At 39.5% G+C, this 19,048-nt stretch overlaps 1 pseudogene across 1 annotated transcript; it reads left to right on the forward strand.

Annotated features, from left to right (window-relative positions):
* Positions 1-1,381: 1,381 nt before the first annotated feature.
* Positions 1,382-12,323, forward strand: LOC308196938 (ubiquitin carboxyl-terminal hydrolase 42-like; annotated as a pseudogene). The gene is made up of 15 exons: positions 1,382-1,610; positions 2,318-2,518; positions 3,606-3,716; positions 3,877-3,979; positions 4,143-4,210; positions 4,367-4,437; positions 4,972-5,054; positions 6,280-6,391; positions 6,752-6,892; positions 7,086-7,186; positions 7,647-7,788; positions 8,468-9,176; positions 9,547-9,635; positions 9,964-11,064; positions 11,563-12,323. The product of its transcript is annotated as a ubiquitin carboxyl-terminal hydrolase 42-like (transcript).
* Positions 12,324-19,048: the final 6,725 nt, after the last annotated feature.

A 19,048-nucleotide genomic window follows, 5' to 3' on the forward strand; every position in this document is an offset into this window, starting at 1 on the left:
TTTCGTGTCGGGGCTTTTTCGTGTCGCGCCCTCGGGCTCTCGCCGCGGGCGACATGCCGCTCCCCACCGCGGACAGCTTGCGCGCGGGGCCTGCCCGCGGCGGCGGCGGGAGGGAAACCCCAACCGCAAAGCCCTCCCGGCAGGGAGAGCTCGGGGTGAGGGCCGGTCCGGCACCGACAGTAAAGACACGCCGGAGGAAACGCTCTGCTTTTAGCCGTGAGCACCGCGGCCAGGTTGAAAAGGCGTCACGCTGGAGCTCCGAGTTGGGCGGCGTTCCGAGGCCGTTGTGGCAGTTGTGGAGACGGCCTCGGCTGAGGTGGCGGCTGCTGTCGCTGCTGTCCCCTCTGTCCCCGCTGTTGCCGCTGTTCCCGGCGCCTGGAGACCCCCGGCAGCCCCCTGTGACAGGACCTGTGGCCCCGGGGAGCAGGTCCTGTGGCCCCCTGTGCCCGCCGCCTCGTCGGCCATCCCGGCAGCAATCCTGCCAGCACAGAATAGCTCACCGGCTTTACGTGCGTTTCAGGGTAAAGTGACGATTAACTTCTATTTCCTGGCTTGGGTGCTGCTTTATTCTTTAACGGAGCTTCAGGTTTAAAGGTTAAACTCAGTTCTGTCAAGGTTAAACTCAGTTTCGTGAATGGCATCTTGGACAAAATCTTAAGCTGTGATTGACTCTCTGCTTAACAGAGGCCAAACGTGTACCTACTGAGAAGCAGGTCATAGGTGATAAGCCCTCACAAATTAACTTGCTATCACAAAGTGACGCCCAGAAAAAGTGTATTCAAAAGCTAGGCTCATTATAGAATCACAACCAAGCCATCATGACTGGTGCAGTAGACAGTGAGGTAGAGGGTGAGCCCTGGAAAGACAGAAGTAAAGTAGCAGCGAAATGCAGGTACCTTTGTGCACACGAAGCAGAAAAGCGCAGGCAGTAAAGTAATAGTGCTCCATTACTAGCGTGAGCAACAATTATATATAAATCGCAACCATTATCTATTAGATAATAGGTAATAATTAATAGATAATTGCAAAGCTCCAAAAATGCAATAAATAACTGATTCCCCTCAGAGAATGTCATTTGCATTTTTATATTAAAAAGACTCCAGAGTTGTAATGGATTAAAATCCTACGAAAGTGAAAGAAATGGCATCAGCCACTAGTTCTGCAGAAGCTAAAAGTAATACTGATAGAGTTTTGATGGAAATTTTTCCTTTGTGTGTTTAGTTTGGGGATTCCTTTTAAATCATTCATACCAGCAAGTTAGTTCTTCAAGGCCGTTTCTTTGAGATTAAGTGACAGGACTTCTACTACTCTTTTCTTCTTGGAATGCTTCTTGGTATTCTTACGTCAGCCAGAACATTTGTCTCTGTCGCAGATGAGAACAATGACCATAGTTAACAAGCCCAAATCTTCAAAGTCTAAAAAGCCATCTTCAAGGCGGTCTGGCAAATCCAAGAAACCGAGTACTAAAAAACTGATGTCACGCACCGCAAACTGGGGCCGGATACCACCTGCAGAAGATTCAAGCCAAGTCTCTGTGGCCCAAGGATGTGGAGGTGCTATTTATTGTAGATCCTCTGAAAAATCTAAGCCTTTTGCCCAAAGAGATCTAAGTAAGTGTGCGCTTTATCCTGCCTCCGTTTTCTTCAAAACAAAAGTAGAAAGTGGTAGTTCTTGCTTGTTGCACTGATAGAGAACAGGACTACTGTGAATAAAGACTTCCAAAGCGATTCTCCTAAGGCAACTGAAGTGACTGACGTTACAGAAATTAATTTTGATATATTTACAGTCGACAGAGAAATGTGGGGAGCATTTTGTAATGCACTGATTCATCCATATCTTTTCTGTTTTGCAAAGAAAAGTGTTTGATTGTTGCTATTCACAGGTTCCATTATTCACAGGTTTTTGAATGTTAAGATTGCTCAGGAAAAGATCTGATATTTGTAGGGGTACCGTCATTCCTAGTTATTTGTTTTTACATTGTCCTTGCATTTATTACCATATAATTTCAAGTCTAAGTTTGTGGTTGAAGTTATAATAAGGAAAAAAGCATATAATAAGGAAGAAATTAAAATGGTTGACTAAACTTTTTTTTCCCAAAACGTTGTGTTGACCAGCCAATTTGAATATGGCGGTATTAAAGGTGTCTGCAATAAGTTTTTCTGTTTTGGATTGTAGCTAGTTCCTCTAGGTGCTCCCGCAGAATAGTATTTTTACTATGCCTATATATACTTTATATATTCACTATACCTATATATACTTAATACCTTTCTTAGAAACAAACAAACAAAATCTCTTTTTAAATATAACTTTCTTGCAGTTGTTAATGATGGAATTGCTCCGCCACAAAGGATTCTTTTTCCACCTGAGAAGATACGTATGGATTGGCAAGAAACACAAAGTGTTGGAGTTGGCCTGTACAATCTTGGCAACACGTGTTTTCTTAATGCTACTCTACAGTGTTTGACCTACACCCCCCCACTTGCCAATTACATGCTTTCTCTTGAGCACAGCCAGTCATGTGAGTACTTTCTAACAGTATTTTAAATCTGTTGGATAGCTGTGAAGGTGAAAGAACAGCAGTGATTCTGTGAGACAAACTTACTTGTCTGATTTTACCTGTAGACGCTGGCTTTGAGCATTGTATTAGCAGTGGGCTCGGAATAGCATATGGAGTGCGTTTAATGCACCATGTGTTTTTTTTGTTTGTTTGTTTGTTTGTTTTTTTAAAAGGATCTTTTCTTGCTTCATGGGAATAATGAAGTGCATTGGACAGTAATGCATTTAATGAACATTTGGCATTTGGGCTATTTGGGCTTCCTGCTGCTAGAAAGGCAATAAAATTTAGGATGTTGGCATCATAGGTCTTTAGTCTGCACAGCCGAGGTTCCATAATGCACTACAATAAATGGTCTGTTCGTTGTTGAACCAATTAAAAAAAAAAAAAAAAAAAAAAAAACCTAGAAAGCAATATGAGCTGTTATGAACACGACTAGATTTTTTTGTGGGACTGTATTAAAATCTAGACTGATTTTGTCCTAAATAAAATGTTGTACTATAAAGTAAATGTTGTACTAAACCTGTATGCTTTTTAGGCTGGTATCTTTGTATCGATACCTAGAAATTTAACTGTTTTCTTCCTGTATATAGAAATCGTTTCAGTTAAGAATCCTGTTGAAAAAAGGAGGGCAGAAGTACTATTACATACATTACTGTAATTTTTCCTTTCTCCCAAAGGACTCGTAGCTCTGTATCATGAAGCTCACCTGACAGCACTGTGCTGAAAATAACCCACGTTCTCTTAATGCTGTATCATCAAGGTCAAATATTCTTTCCTCATACATTTTGCAACCTGTGGAGTTCACATTCCTGTCAGCCTTTACAAACGTGACTTTGCAGTAGTCTTTTAGATTTCTCATCACAAAATGCACTTGAATACAGGCTTAATGGATATTTTTATTCTATAAAGTTGTGTGAAATGAAATGTTAGGAGACTGTTGGGACAAGGAGAGTGGATATTGTATCTATAGTTTAAATGTTACTTATATGTTTGTTTGTAGTTATGTCTGTTTCGCTAGACTGGGATGCTTTCTTCTTTCACTCTTCAGGTCGTGAACAAGATTTTTGCATGATGTGCACGATGGAGACTCACATTAACCAGGCCCTGCGTTGCACTGTTGATGCCATCGAGCCTACGCGTGTTATCAATAATCTCAGTCGTAAGTGGCTTCAGATGTGTTTCTTTTTCAGCATCTTGTAATCTTCAAATAATTATTTGATGTGTATAAATGGTTTTAACACTGTAAAGAAGAGAGATTTTAGAAACAGGAGAATTACTTCATTTTTAAATGAGGTGAATACTATCATCTTCTTATTTAGGAATAGGACAACATTTCCGTTTTGGCAGTCAAGAAGACGCACACGAGTTCTTGCGCTATACTGTTGATGCTATGCAGGAAGCGTGCTTGAATGGAAGCACCAAGTAAGCATAAACAAATTCACTTTTATACGTTCTCTAGCACCTTTTAGGCCTTTATTTACTATCAAAACTGAAAGTCTAGGTCATCCTTGGTTTTCATAAAACTCTTTGAAGAGTTAACTGTGTGCCTTAAATCTTCTGAGGTCTGATTATAATTTATTTCCAGATTGGACAGATCTTCTCAAGCTACCACCATCATTCATCAAATATTTGGAGGATTTCTAAGATCAAGAGGTACTTTTAAAAATATTCCTGTCCTTAGAACTGATCTGTGTCTTTTGTCGGTAGTAAAGCAGTCTGTAGTTTGTCTGAAGTAGTATCTATCGACAACTTGAATGTGGACAGTTAGTCTCCTTCACGTGTTGTTAAGCATTTATATTTTGCTTCCAGTGAAGTGCTTGAATTGCAAAGCAGTTTCGGATACGTATGAGGCATTTCTTGATATCACTTTGGATGTAAAGGTAGGAGGTTTTGTAAATATAATTCATGATGTTTAAGTACATGTATAACTTTCTAAATTAAACTTGTTTAACTTAAAAAACCAAACCACGTACAATGTTAAAATATAAGAGCTTGGTGGTGGTTAGAAAGTGGATTGGACTTTGTCCTTCTGTGGAACCCCTGTAAATAGTCTCCACGTCTGCATTGGGTTTAAGGGGAAAGAATTTTATTGCTGCGCAAAGTATAATACTGTCACACTTCTTTGTTGTTCTACCTCAATATACGTCTAATTGTTAGACTGTTGGATTTGTTGCCAGTATTGATGACAAAGCACACTATAGATGCTGTCTGCGTTACTGGAAAATGATTTGTTTCAAAGTAGAATGACTTCCAGGTGAGGTAAATGCTGAGCATGCTCTTTCTGCCTCCTTCTTGACAGTGCTCATAGTAGATCGCTTAAGTATGTGTTAGTCAGGTTCTCTTATAAACTCCTAGTGCGTCTCTGGAATTTTGAATTTACAGTGACTTTACGCTCTTCTCTCTCGCTCCTCTAGGCGGTTTCATCTGTTACCAGAGCTCTAGAACTATTTGTGAAACCTGAAGAGCTGGATGGAGAGAATTGCTATAAATGTAGCGAGTAAGATTATTACTAATTATGTCTTAATACTAGATATTAGTTTTATATATTACATGACTTAGAGCGTAAGTTATCCTTTAACTTCATTTAGAAATAAGGAGACGCAGCTTTGTTGTTGTTGTTGTTGCTTCATTTTCTAGTGGTGAGCTGAAGCAAGGAGCTATGGAGAATGATTTGGAGTGGAAGGCAGCAGCAGGTTCCTACAGGTCCTAGCGTTCACTGTGAAACAAAGTTAGATTGAGTGTCAGGGAATGTGAGCTGGCTCTGTGGTAATGAATGTTAGCAGCCTGTGCTGGCTCACTAAACAGCGTCTTGCACAGCTCTTGAACTGTGAAACCTGTCGATGTGGACTAATGTCCGAAATGAGCTCCCTTAAGCCTAACCCGTGCACAGGGAAAGCCTGTTGAGTTCAGGCGCTCTCTGTGCTGATCAATATGTAAGATGTTTCTACGTATGTGAGAAACAATTGAACATTTGCATAAGATGGTTTGGCAAAACAAGCTGTTAGTCAAACGTCCCCTCAGAAAAGCACAGAGTGCCCGGCTCAGTTCTGTAGAATTCATGCCTGACCCCTCTAAATGAAAAATGCAGTATCCACTTCTTGTTGTTGGATACTAAGGAAATTAGGGTGTCGAATCAAGAGCGTCCAATAGGTTATTAAAGCAATTTAATCCCAGGTTCGTCTTGGCCTGCGGATCCTAGAAAGCAACATGCAGCGTATTCAGGATCTCATAACTGATGTCTGAGGAAGAGAAAGAACTGTAATAGCACCTCACATCTGAATTGCATGGTCCTTCCTTAATGTGCTCTTTGAGGTGTGATCGGTTCAGTCACACTTAAAGCCAGAATTTTCCGTCTTTTTGTGAGCTTAAAAGGAAAGGCCTTGCACATGTACAGTACTTTTTCCATTGCTGATAACTGTTATTAGTCTTATATATAACTCATTTTTACTATTTTTTGTTTATATTTTATAACTCCCTGGTAATACGCTTTCGTGAGAGATTCCTGTTCCCGCTGTGCTCTGAGTTGTTGGTAAAACTTACCTTCTTCTCTGTATTAACAAACGTGACATGCAGTGCATGGGTTTATGAAAAGAAAAAACCAAACATATGATGCAAGTAAATATCATTCAAATAGCATAAGCATGCATGAGACATTAAAACGAGTTTGTTTTGGGGGCAAAAAAGATGATGCTTTCAAACACTTGTCTCTGCTTGTTTTTAAGGTGTAAAAAGATGGTTCCTGCATCCAAGAGATTTACCATACACCGTTCTTCCAACGTTCTCACAATATCACTGAAAAGATTTGCAGATTTCACAGGTGGAAAGATCAACAAGGTATATTTCCCGCTGTAATGCAACTTTGTCATCATGTAATGGGACATCCCCCAAAGCTGAAAGTTGTTAATATTTTCAGACAATAATTGTAGACTAACGACTATGGCTTATTCTTTCTCTTAATATCAGTAAAGTTCCTGCTTGACAAGAAGCATATACTTTCCTCTGAGAAGGCTAATTCATCAGAAAACAGTTGTCTGCAACTTCTAGTATTAAACGTTGCTTATGGGAAGACTTATTTTTAGTGAATCAAGAGATATATTCATATAATTCCAGTCTCTGTTTTTTGGAAGTGTTTTTCTCTGGCTAGTCCGCGAAGTACTCTGATATAATTTTTCTATCTTCTTGGTCTCTCTTTAGGAAGTAAAATATCCTGAGTATTTGGACCTCCGAGCCTACATGTCTCAATCAAGTGGAGAACCACTCATCTATGCCTTATATGCGGTGCTGGTGCATCATGGTATCAACTGTCGCTCAGGACACTATGTATGCTACATAAAGGTAGAAGTCAACATCATTTCTAACAGGGTAAAGGTTGTGCTGGCAAACCAGTTCAAGTGTTACTAGTAGTACTGTTTCTAGGGAAAAAGATTTCATTATATGTTTATTTGACACGTGTGTATTTTATTGCTATCTGTGATTTCATTTGGAAAACATGCAATTCATCTGAAGATATCGTTGTCTTTATTTGCAGGCTGGTAATGGACTTTGGTATCAGATGAATGATGCAAAAGTAGTCCGTACTGACATTAAAAGAGTTCTTGGTCAGCAAGCTTACTTACTTTTTTATATCAGGTAATAACAAGTATTCAAATGTGTTCAGAAGAGATTTACTCTCCTGTTATTGATACTTTTCTTTTTGCAAGTGTTTTTCTTTCTCTCCCAGGAAAAGATGATTATTTCTCTAATTCAGTTCTGTCTAACCTGAAATTCTCTGTCATTTATTATCTTTTGTTGCTTGGCCTTAAACTGCAGCACTTGTGTAAATTGCTGTATATGTGTTATCTGTAGCTGGCTAATTTAGAGAAGGAGAGAAATGAAGGCCATCTGTGGTGTAAGAATGAATTATTGCTCTGAAAGTGATAGTCATAGTAGGAAGACTGTTACCTACTTTTCAGTTTGTAGTCTTGGCTAAGTCTTCTGTAGAGAAGGCTTCCATATCGTATGAACTGTTCCTATAAAATTATAGGATGGGATTTAATCCAAGAGTAGGCCGAAAGAAAAACTAAACTGAGATCACTGCTCTTTTCTGAAGGCGCTATGATTTGACGCTCGGAGAACGTGCTTTTTACTTAGCAGCACCGTCTTATCCCTGTTCATTCCCCCCTGGTCAGCGGGGGGCTAACAGTAAGCAGGCTGGATTTCTGGGACCACGACTTCCTCCTCATATGATTAAGGTAATTTAGGGAAGCGGGAGGGCAGATAATGGCACCAAACGGACAGTGGGTTTGGGGTTTGGTGTGGGGTTTTTTGTTTGGTTTTTGGCATCTTTGTTTTGTTTTCCTTCCCACGCTGCAGCTGTCTTCACAGCCCTCATGCTACAGCCAGAGTCATTCAAACAGTGGTTACTGCTGAATTGCGCAGCCATGCGACTCCATTGTTTATACCTCCTAGACAGCTTTGTAAAGCACAGAGAGCTACGCTCTTTGACAATTTAAGTAGAGTGTACTAATCCTCGAATCATTTAAAAGAGGACTTGTTTTTCCTATCGACGTCACTTTAGCTAAGACAGGGAAACCAAATTGTCTTATTCCTGAGCACCAGAACAATTATTCCAGGCTTTTTGGGGTATGTTTAAAGGGGAAACTAAATATATTTGGGAATAGCTTTAGGCAATGTTAAGTTGTTTGGATGGTTTTCAAAAATGATGTTAATTTGATATCAATATGCAGTAAACCAAAAGCAGGAATTAAATACACTTATGGGACTTGCATTTATCTTTTAAGGGCAGTGTTTTTTGCTTTTTAGGTGTTAAGACCATTTGTAGAAATACTTAGTAGGAGAATGACATGTTTAAAAATGTTAAATGGAGTGTTTGCATTAACCCGTCTTGCAATTTCTTCTTTTTAAATACAGAATTCAAGTCGTTTAAATGGAAATGGATCCATAAAAGAGGATGCAAATACCACTGGTGTCACCCTAAAAAGGCCATCTTCAGCACCACCAATGGCCTGTGTTCAAGAACAGGCGATTACCAGGCCTTCAATTACTGATACGTCAAAAAACCAGAAGATCACCATCAGTATTCACAATAAATTGCCTGCTCGTCAGACTGTGTCACAGCCTGACTGTCTTAGCAGTGCTGTGGAGGATGAAGATATCTACAAGGCTGTTCCTTCATCCACAATCACAAATTCGGTAAAGCAAATGAAGCAAATACAAATACAAAAAAAAAAAAAAAGAGTTTCTGCTGAAATTTTTGTGGAGCCAAAGGTGAATGGAAATCCTAAACTCAGCTCTGATAACACAGTCCCTTACGGTGCAGAATCTTCAGGAAAATCTGAGGAGGAGTCAAAGGGCTTATTTAAAAGGAATTGCAATGCAATGTGGAATTTTGGTTGGAAAGGTAGTCCGTACATTGCAGAATTCCCATTCTTCCTGTCAGAATGCTGATGAAGGAAGATCCCAGCATGAGCTGCCAAACACTGATTCACTGAATGGTGCTATTAGTTTAGTTCATGAATCTAAAGAAAACGGACTGAAACTTGATGATTCCACTTGCCAAGTTGAACCTGTTAAACCTTGTGAGATGTTCTTTTCTAAAACAAACGGATTGCTTGAAACATAGTAGTTTGCTCCATCGAGAATTTCTCACCCACGATGTATTCGGGAGTGTTTATCATGTTCCTAATTCAGGCGAAATGCTGAGAAAACACAGCACAAATTTGATCGTAACCCTTTGTGATACTATGCCATTAGAATTTGCAGAGCTGAGCTGACATTAGAACTTGTCAGCTTAAGCTGAGCTGAGATAAAAATTCTTAAGTTTCATAAAGTAGATTTTGGGAGGTGAGTTGGCGTTATCTTTGAAGTGTAGATAATGCATACAACACAAAGCGATCTTGCTTAGCATTTAATGTAGAAATTCTGAGAAGACTAGTCCTCAGCACAAATGGTATTTTTTCTGTCTGCTGACTTGTGCGTTTTAGTTGCAGATGCCTGGAGCTATGCCTCCAGTCCCTCGAGAAGTCATCATGGAATCCCTCACGGCCAGCCAGCTGAACAGCTTGTCAGAGGAAAGAAGGTAAAATGAGCACAGTCTGATTAAGACAAGATTTTATGGAAGTTCATTGCGGTTTTATCTGTCTACTAATACTATTTAATGGAAGGATTTAAATCAGTAGAATTCCGTACTGTATGGCCAGTGTTGCGAACAGAACTAATGATCGACACTGTGCATAGCACTCTGATGCAGGCTGGTGCCTCGCGGAGAACTTGTGTTTCTTCATAGAATGTTTTTCCATTTTTCTCCATTATCTGGAGAAACATTGGCTGTTCCCCCGTCGCCCCCACCCCTTTTTTCTCAGAGCAGCAGGTGGAGGGAGACGGAAACGTGTTTTTATTTTGTGCAGTGTCCCGGGACCTCCGAAATCTACTGAGAATGATGAATACCTTGAACAGTACCAATGTGATGACCGTGGAGACAAGGAGAAACCAAGAAGATCAAAAGAACATGAACTGATTTCAGAAGAAAATGTTTTCTACATCAAAGAGTCTTCTGAGACTGGTGAGAAATTGCGGCAAACTTCCCCTCTAAAGTCTGACAGTGAATGTAGTTCTAAAAACCTTTCCTCCTTAGCTGTTACAGATAGATGCCAAGATACAAAGGACGAGACTAAAAAATCTGACAAAGAGCGTTACCAGAGAAAGAGGGAACATTCTCCTACTGAAGAGAAGGAGAGTCAAAAAGATGGTCATTCCAGCAAGAGAAGGTGCTCTCGGAGTGTGGAAGTTGTTAAGCAAAAGCGTCACAAGCAGGAGTATTGGGAGGGAAGCAGGTACAGATCTTCCCATAGTGAAAGGAACAGCCCTGATAATGGCAGAAGACCAGTAAAATATTCAAAGTACAGATCTCGAAGCAGAGGAAGATCAGAACAAGATAGCGCTAGATATTACCATTCCAAAGGGGAAAGAAGTTGGAGCAGAGAAAGATACTATCAAGATGAACCACGGAAATGGGAAAAATGTAGCTATTACAAGGATTACTATTCACCTCATGCAGCAGGAGACAGTAGAGAGAGAAAGTTCTCTCACGGTGATAAAGACTTTGACAAATTGACTCAGACTTACTCCAGCAGGTCACATAAGCGTTATCATTACAAAAGCAGATGGCCTCACGGTTCCCTCTTGAGAGAGGAAGATGTACATCACTTTAGCACACCCAGAGCAGACTCACATCGTTGCTCAGTAGCTCAGCAACATTCTGGAAAACATTCGCGTGAGAGACATGCACTTCCACCTGTGTCAGCTCATTTGGAGAACTGTCGCCAGAAAAAGGCAAAAGAAGGAAACAGAAAAAGACAATATACTCGTGCAGAAGGTAGTGAAAGTGAAATAGAAAGGCAACGCAGAAAGGTAGAAAAGGAGGTTTTAGGTGGTGAAAACATGAAAAAATATAAGAAGTTCTAGAAGAAAAAGAAGTCTGAAGATAAACAGGGAGAGAAGGATTCCAAGTAAGCAGGGATTCCAGCCTAATCAGCATTTTTTTTCCTAATTCTTTTCTGGGTGCTTCTCATGTTTTGTGTTTTTTTTCATAGTTTCTGAGTTATTTAGATAGCATAATCTGGCTGGGGATCATGACTGGGGATCATTAGGTTGATCAGTGAAGACAGGAAAGGTATTGCTGAATTGTGTCAGAGCACTAGCTTTGGACCACGTAGTTCGAATCACATCTGCACACCATTCTGGATTAGGTTAAAATATTTTTTTTTTTTTACTTGCACATATTCCAGAGCTAACCATTGTTAATGATCTGTGTACCAACCAGGACCTATGGTCCTTCAATCTGAGGGCTTAAGTTTGCTGCATCTAAAGGAAGTTACATGTGTACAAAGTACCACAAAATAGCTGACATGCGGCAAATCATCGCCTGTGGTAAAATAAATAAAGTTTCCTGTATGCAACAAGTGCCACATCTTTTTTTCTCTTTTTAACTTGCATGTTTCTTTCAGACTTTATGATTTGTATTTCTCTGCGCTCCACTTTGACAATGCCAATCGCAAGCGTAACAAAAAGAAGAAAAAGGAGAAACATCAGGAAAGTGAAAGGCTTCTTGGAACACTTAGATCCTCGTTTCCAGAAGAAAACCCGGGAGAAGAAGGAAGAATCCCATCCTCCAGATGGCTCTTTATGAGAGCAATGCAGAAGTGAGGGCAGTAAACAACCTCACAAGGAAGGGAAGCCTTCCAGTGCAGGTGAAAGGAAGAAACATCGCATCCAGCGAGTATATTAAAGGTAAGCGGCTGCAGCATGTTTATGGGATTCCTTTTAGATTAATCTAGAGATTATCTAAAACAGTCTTTAAATGCTTGATGACTGAACAGTCTGCTGGATATTAAAATATGTTTTGAAAAATATGTTTCAAATGTTGTTTTTTCAGCTGTGTGGGGAGAACAAATACAGTGGCTATGAATATTTTGGCTATTATTCAGAACAGCATGTGGAGGGATATGTAAACTATGTAATATGTAAAAATATGTACTATGTAAAAATCCTGCTTTTTTTCTCCTTTTTGTTTTTTTTTTTTGTCTTTTTCTTTTTTTCCCTGCTATTATAGGTTTAAGAATATAGAGGAATGCGCTGATGGAAGCCATGTAAAGAGTCTCCAAATTTGCATTGGGTTTAAGCGGAAAGAATTTTATGTCTGCACAAATTATGATACTGTCAAAACTTCTTTGTTGTTCTACCTCAATATACATCTAATTGTTAGACTGCTGGATTTGTTGCCAGTATTGATGACAAAGCACACTATAGATGCTGTCTGCGTTACTGGAAAATGATTTGTTTCAAAGTAAAATGACTTCCAGGTGAGGTAAACGCTGAGCATGCTCTTTCTGCCTCCTTCTTGACAGTGCTCATAGTAGATCGCTTAAGTATGTATTAGTCAGGTTCTCTTATAAACTCCTAGTGCGTCTCTGGAATTTTGAATTTACAGTGACTTTACGCTCTTCTCTCTCGCTCCTCTAGGCGGTTTCATCTGTTACCAGAGCTCTAGAACTATTTGTGAAACCTGAAGAGCTGGATGGAGAGAATTGCTACAAATGTAGCGAGTGAGATTATTAACTAATTATGTCTTAATGCTAGATATTAGTTTTATGTATTGCATGACTTAGAGCGTAAGTTATCTTTTAACTTCATTTAGAAATAAGGAGACGCAGCTTCGTTGTTGTTGTTGTTGCTTCATTTTGTTTAAACAACTGGTGCACGGAAATAATCCCAAACTTGAAAACGTTACATCTGTTTTGGAAATCTAAGAAGAGTGGCTATTAGCTGATATTGGACTTTTCTCGTAGCATTGTCTGCACCATGGCTTGTCAAGCTTCCTAGGCGTGTAGCTGCATGCTGAAATATTCATATTGGCAGAAGTGAAAAGACATGCCCAGTAAGTAGTGGTGAGCTGAAGCAAGGAGCTGTGGAGAATGATTTGGAGTGGAAGGCAGCAGCAGGTTGCTGCAGGTCCTAGCGTTCACTGTGAAACAAAGTTAGATTGAGTGTCAGGGAATGTGAGCTGGCTCTGTGGTAATGAATGTTAGCAGCCTGTGCTGGCTCACTAAACAGCGTCTTGCACAGCTCTTGAACTGTGAAACCTGTCAATGTGGACTAATGTCCGAAATGAGCTCCCTTAAGCCTAACCCGTGCACAGGGAAAGCCTGTTGAGTTCAGGCGCTCTCTGTGCTGATCAATATGTAAGATGTTTCTACGTATGTGAGAAACAATTGAACATTTGCATAAGATGGTTTGGCAAAACAAGCTGTTAGTCAAACATCCCCTCAGAAAAGCACAGAGTGCCCGGCTCAGTTCTGTAGGATTCATGCCTGACCCCTCTAAATGAAAAATGCAGTATCCACTTCTTGTTGTTGGATACTAAGGAAATTAAGGTGTCGAATCAAGAGCGTCCAATAGGTTATTAAAGCAATTTAATCCCAGGTTCGTCTTAGCCTGCGGATCCTAGAAAGCAACATGCAGCGTATTCAGGATTCTCATAAGTGATGTCTGAGGAAGAGAAAGAACTGTAATAGCACCTCACATCTGAATTGCATGGTCCTTCCTTAACGTGCTCTTTGAGGTGTGATCGGTTCAGTCACACTTAAAGCCAGAATTTTCTGTCTTTTTGTGAGCTTAAAAGGAAAGGCCTTGCACATGTACGGTACTTTTTCCATTGCTGATAACTGTTATTAGTCTTATATATAACTCATTTTTACTATTTTTTGTTTATATTTTATAACTCCCTGGTAATATGCTTTCGTGAGAGATTCCTGTTCCCGCTGTGCTCTGAGTTGTTGGTAAAACTTACCTTCTTCTCTGTATTAACAAACGTGACATGCAGTGCATGGGTTTATGAAAAGAAAAAACCAAACACATGATGCAAGTAAATATCATTCAAATAGCATAAGCATGCGTGAGACATTAAAAGGAGTTTGTTTTGGGGGCGAAAAAGAAGATGCTTTCAAACACTTGTCTCTGCTTGTTTTTAAGGTGTAAAAAGATGGTTCCTGCATCCAAGAGATTTACCATACACCGTTCTTCCAACGTTCTCACAATATCACTGAAAAGATTTGCAGATTTCACAGGTGGAAAGATCAACAAGGTATATTAAGAATATACCTTAAGAATATAGAGAAATGGTCTGCTTTTATTTTCATTTTCTCTTTTTTTCATTTTTCTCTTAATATCAGTAAAGTTCCTGCTTGACAAGAAGCATATACTTTCCTCTGAGAAGGCTAATTCATCAGGAAACAGTTGTCTGCAACTTCTAGTATTAAACATTGCTTATGGGAAGACTTATTTTTAGTGAATCAAGAAATATATTCATATAATTCCAGTCTCTGTTTTTTGGAAGTGTTTTTCTCTGGCTAGTCCGCGAAGTACTCTGATATAATTTTTCTATCTTCTTGGTCTCTCTTTAGGAGGTAAAATATCCTGAGTATTTGGACCTCCGAGCCTACATGTCTCAGTCAAGTGGAGAACCACTCCTCTACGCCTTATATGCGGTGCTGGTGCATCATGGAATCAACTGTCGCACAGGACACTATGTATGCTACATGAAGGTAGAAGTCAACATCATTTCTAACACGGTAAAAGGTTGTGCTGGCAAACCAGTTCAAGTGTTACTAGTAGTACTGTTTCTAGGCAAAAAGATTTTCTGAAATAACCCCAAACTTGAAAATGGGATCTTGTATAAAATCTTAAGCTGTGATTGACTCTCTGCTTAAGAGAGGCCAAACGTGTACCTACTGAGAAGCTAGGTGATAAGTGTTTTTGTACACTTATAAGTGGTCATTTTGTAAAGAGACTGCTGAAAAATCTGAACAGTGCTGCTGCAGAACTCTGAATGGGGGGCTAGCAACTGTCTTAACTGATCTGGAATCTTGAGTTTACTTTTCAGTGGACAGGAGGAGAGTCTCTCAAGGCAAACAGAGAGAGAAATAACACCCGATACTCATGTCAACATAAATTTATGCTCAGAGTGTAGGTGTAGGAACAGCGTCGGTATGTATATGGAACATCGGGAGAGGAAACTATATCGGTATTTACAGCTTTTCTACTTCCTTGTCAGAGAGACGTTGTCTCCAAATTAGAAATTGATGTATTTTGAATAAGGGCTGGTGGATCGGATTTATTCTTACTAGTGTTAATATTTGCTCTTGATTAGTACTTAATATCTGGTAACGCATCAATCAATCGTCAAAAATAAACTTAAAAATGTGTAAGGCTTATCTCGTTGGTCGATACAAAGACCAAGGTCTTTTCTCTTTTCTCTTTTTTTTTTTTTTCCCAGTATTGTTTTTCTGTTTTCCTTCTCACTGCAGTCTTGATTTTGTTTCTTGTCCCTTAAGTATGTTTTCAATGTGTTGTTGAAACATTTTCCCTTTCAATGCAAAAAAAGGAGCTGTCACTGGTGTCTGCAAGTTGAAGACTGGAGCTTATCTGAAAATCACTGAGCCCAAGAGCTGTCACCTTAGTCTTCCAATAGGACAAGGATGTCTTCGTTTTCTCAGTTAAATGCATTTTTCAGGTTTGTGTATTATTTTCTCAGGAATGGAAAGTGTGCGCACAATTTGCCAGTTGTGGGACTAGGAGTTCTCTTATTTCCTGTGCTTTGTTTAACCTGTCTTAAGTTTAATGGATAGCAATCAAGGTGTACTAGAAATCTGAAAACACTTTATGCTTTGTTCTCTCAGTCATTTTGGTATAACAAACTAGCTTATGGTTTAAACCCTCCATTAGGTTAGCATTTTCCCTAAACGTAACAAGTCCCTGTGTGCTACAGGAAGACAGTAACAAAAAATTAAGTATAGATATTCATCCTGCCATTATTCAGCTTCTGCCTATGGACAGACAATTACACTTATTTAAAGCGGTATCCTCTTGAAACCTAATCAGCATGTTAGAAAGCACTTAGTTATCGGCTTTTGTCCTGGAGGGCTGAGGTTTGTTTTGTTTTGTTTTACATTCAGCATTTCCTTTTCTAGCTTCCATTCCCCTGTTGTTTTGCATGAGGAAAACATGCAGCTTTACAAAGTAGAACGGAAAGAGATGCTTTTCAGTCTAACTTTTCAGTTTTTTGTAGGAGTTTTAAATGTGGTAGGTGCAAAACAGCATAAGTACTGCTGCCAAAGTTATATTCAAACAAGTATTTCTTGGAGAAGCAGAAGAAGCCCAGGGAGAAATAAATTTACAAACATGCTCTTCATGCTCTCCTTTCCCAAGATTTCTCTGAGATATATCCCATAGTCTGTGGGTTTTGAGGTATGTGGTTCCCAGGAGTGAAAAGGAGGGCCAAACAGCTCTCCTCTCGGATCTCCACGTGCCAGGGCTTTAGTGTACTGCCACTTATGGCTCCGCTTTTCACCTGGAAAAAGCGACCTCATGCTGTAAACTGAGGAGCCCTGCAATTGTTCTACTTGGGTTTTTTTTGTTTTTTTTTTTTTTTTCCCCTGCTCGTATAGGCTTAGAAATGTGCTGATGAAACAATAAAAAAGCCAGCTTGGTACATCTCCTTACAAAAAAATAAGTACAAACTTGAGCTCCTGATCGGCTTCATGCTGAACTCTGTGCTGTTCTTGTCGTAATCTTGGTCTCTCAGTAGATAATATGGTTTAATTACGAATAGAATCATGTGATGAAGAAGATCTCACACTGCAACAAATTCAGCATCTCAAATGAAATTTTACATTTTCCGTGATTTTCTTTCTGAGCAGAAGTGTGTAGTATTAAATATATATATATATATATCTGTGATGAAGCCACGGTCGCAGTTACTCAGATATCTTAATAAGCACTTGCAGGAAGATAAATTGCTGCATCTTTTAGCATTATTTAATTGTAGGGTTAGAGACATGTTGATTCAACAGTGCTGTAAAGTTTCTAAGAGGTCACTTTGAAAAATACCAGCTAAATTACTGGCAAGACTGCACCCGTTCTTAAAAACAAACAACCCCCCCAAATCATCTGTTTTCCTCTTACAGGTAACTGAAGTAATCCCCAAAGAAGACAGTTCACTATCCAAAGGCAAGTTTTATTTTTAAACATTTTCTACATTTTATACCTAGCCACAACTTAACAACCAGTTAACGGTCGGTGACAATCCTGTTCAGTGTTGAAAATGTCATTCTGGCATAGGAAACAAAGGACTTCATCTTCTTGCTTTACAGCTGAATGTCTTCTACATAATGTTTGGAGAAGTGAAATCTTGCAAGAGGTTTTCAAAAATTCTGCCCCGGTTTGGATGATGAAGTAAATTGCCATAGTCAGTAGATTCTGGCACTGACAAGTTCCTTCAAGCTAAAGAGGGAGTGCGATTGTTGCAAAGCATGACTGTGTTTTGAGACAGGGACGACCACAAGTTTTAATCTTAAAATACGACATGGAGGGGAGGCTGGTTGTTCACACATTCTTGCAAACATTAATACAATCTGTCCCATTATCAAGAACAAAATTAGGGACTGAACGGAGGTCTTTCAAATACCAGTGTTGCAAAAATAGACTTTTTATGCTACTAATGTCAAAAGAATCCTGATTGTACTAAACTGTGTCTCTTCTAGCTGATAAATCAGGAATAGCAACAGAAGAAAATGCGTCTGCTCTAATGCTCTTTGGGCTTCGTTGAATTCTCTGGCCAGCAGATGGCGAACTCGCTTATTCTAAACCAGTCAAAAGTATAGGGAGAAAGTAAATGTCTTGCACACATTACACAAGTCCAGGGCATTGGGATCACTGGGCTACATGAGTGAGAGATGTACCCCAACAGTACCCCACTTAGATACGCTGCTTGCAACATAAGCAGGATGGGAGGGCTGTGCAAAGCAATTTTGGTAAATTGAGGAATTCATGTATTTCATCAAGCCTAAAGATACTAATTAGTTTCATGTGGGGGAAGGTCAGTCTTTCAAAGAAAAGAAAAAACATCTCTTAAGCAGGATTTTCTGAATGGTGGAATCTAATCTGAAAAAAGGCCACTTCAGCAGGTTATTTATTTATTTATTTATTTCTTACTGTATTGAACCTCTCAAGTAAGCTAGGAGCAGACTAGGAACAACTGAGGACTTGTTAGAGTGTGCCTTTTCACCTGGACTCATGTTACTTTGAATAAATTAACAAGGATAGCTAGTGATAATTTGTGATTTAAGGAAATTCCAGATACGTGAGAGAAAGAGCAGCGTTAAAGCAGTTAAATTCCTGCTCTCTCTAATAAGTGCTCTCTCTAGCCAGTTTCTGAACGCTTCTGTTCTGTGGCTAGGATTTGGTCAGCTTGACCACAAGATCACTAGTAAAACAAGGATGCCGTCCAGTCAAACCTTCAAATGAATGCAACTTACCTAAGGTCTACCGTTTGCTATCAAAACAGGTAGCTTTGTCCTAATATTCTGTACAGTTGACCAATTTTAGCATGGAACTGAAATGCAGTCAGTTTAATGGGAGGGCTTTGGAAGCTGCCTTCTCCAGTCAGTTCAGCCCTGTAGTCAGAGAGCAGATCAAGCTGTGTGCAGGCTTGTGACTTCTCTATTTAGAAAGAAAACCACTGAGCCAGACAGTTCCATGTTGAGTATCACAACAGGGAATGACATTTCTTCCCTTTGTCTTTCAGATGCAGAGCTTACTGATGGAAGCCTTCAATACTCAGACTAAACCTACCATCAAAACGGACGACCTTTTTACCATCCAAACCAACTATTTTTCCATCAAACCCAACACCTTGGGTTTTGAAATGAAACTGGTAAGCCACAAGTCTTTATTGAATCTATTTTGCAGTGAAAGGGTTTTCTCTGTAACCTGATCATTTAAACTGTTGTGCTTAAAAGAAGGTCACTTGCAAGAGCGGTTATAATCCATGCTATAAAATTGAATCATCCTCTAGAAAGAAAAAAAAAAGGAGCAATTATCTTGCATGTACTCTTGATAAAGGAGGAGCTACACAATGGTATATAGTTTCACACT

This window comes from Anser brachyrhynchus (genome assembly GCF_964034855.1).
Source record: "Anser brachyrhynchus genome assembly, chromosome: 6".
In the NCBI taxonomy this organism is placed as follows: domain Eukaryota; kingdom Metazoa; phylum Chordata; class Aves; order Anseriformes; family Anatidae; genus Anser; species Anser brachyrhynchus.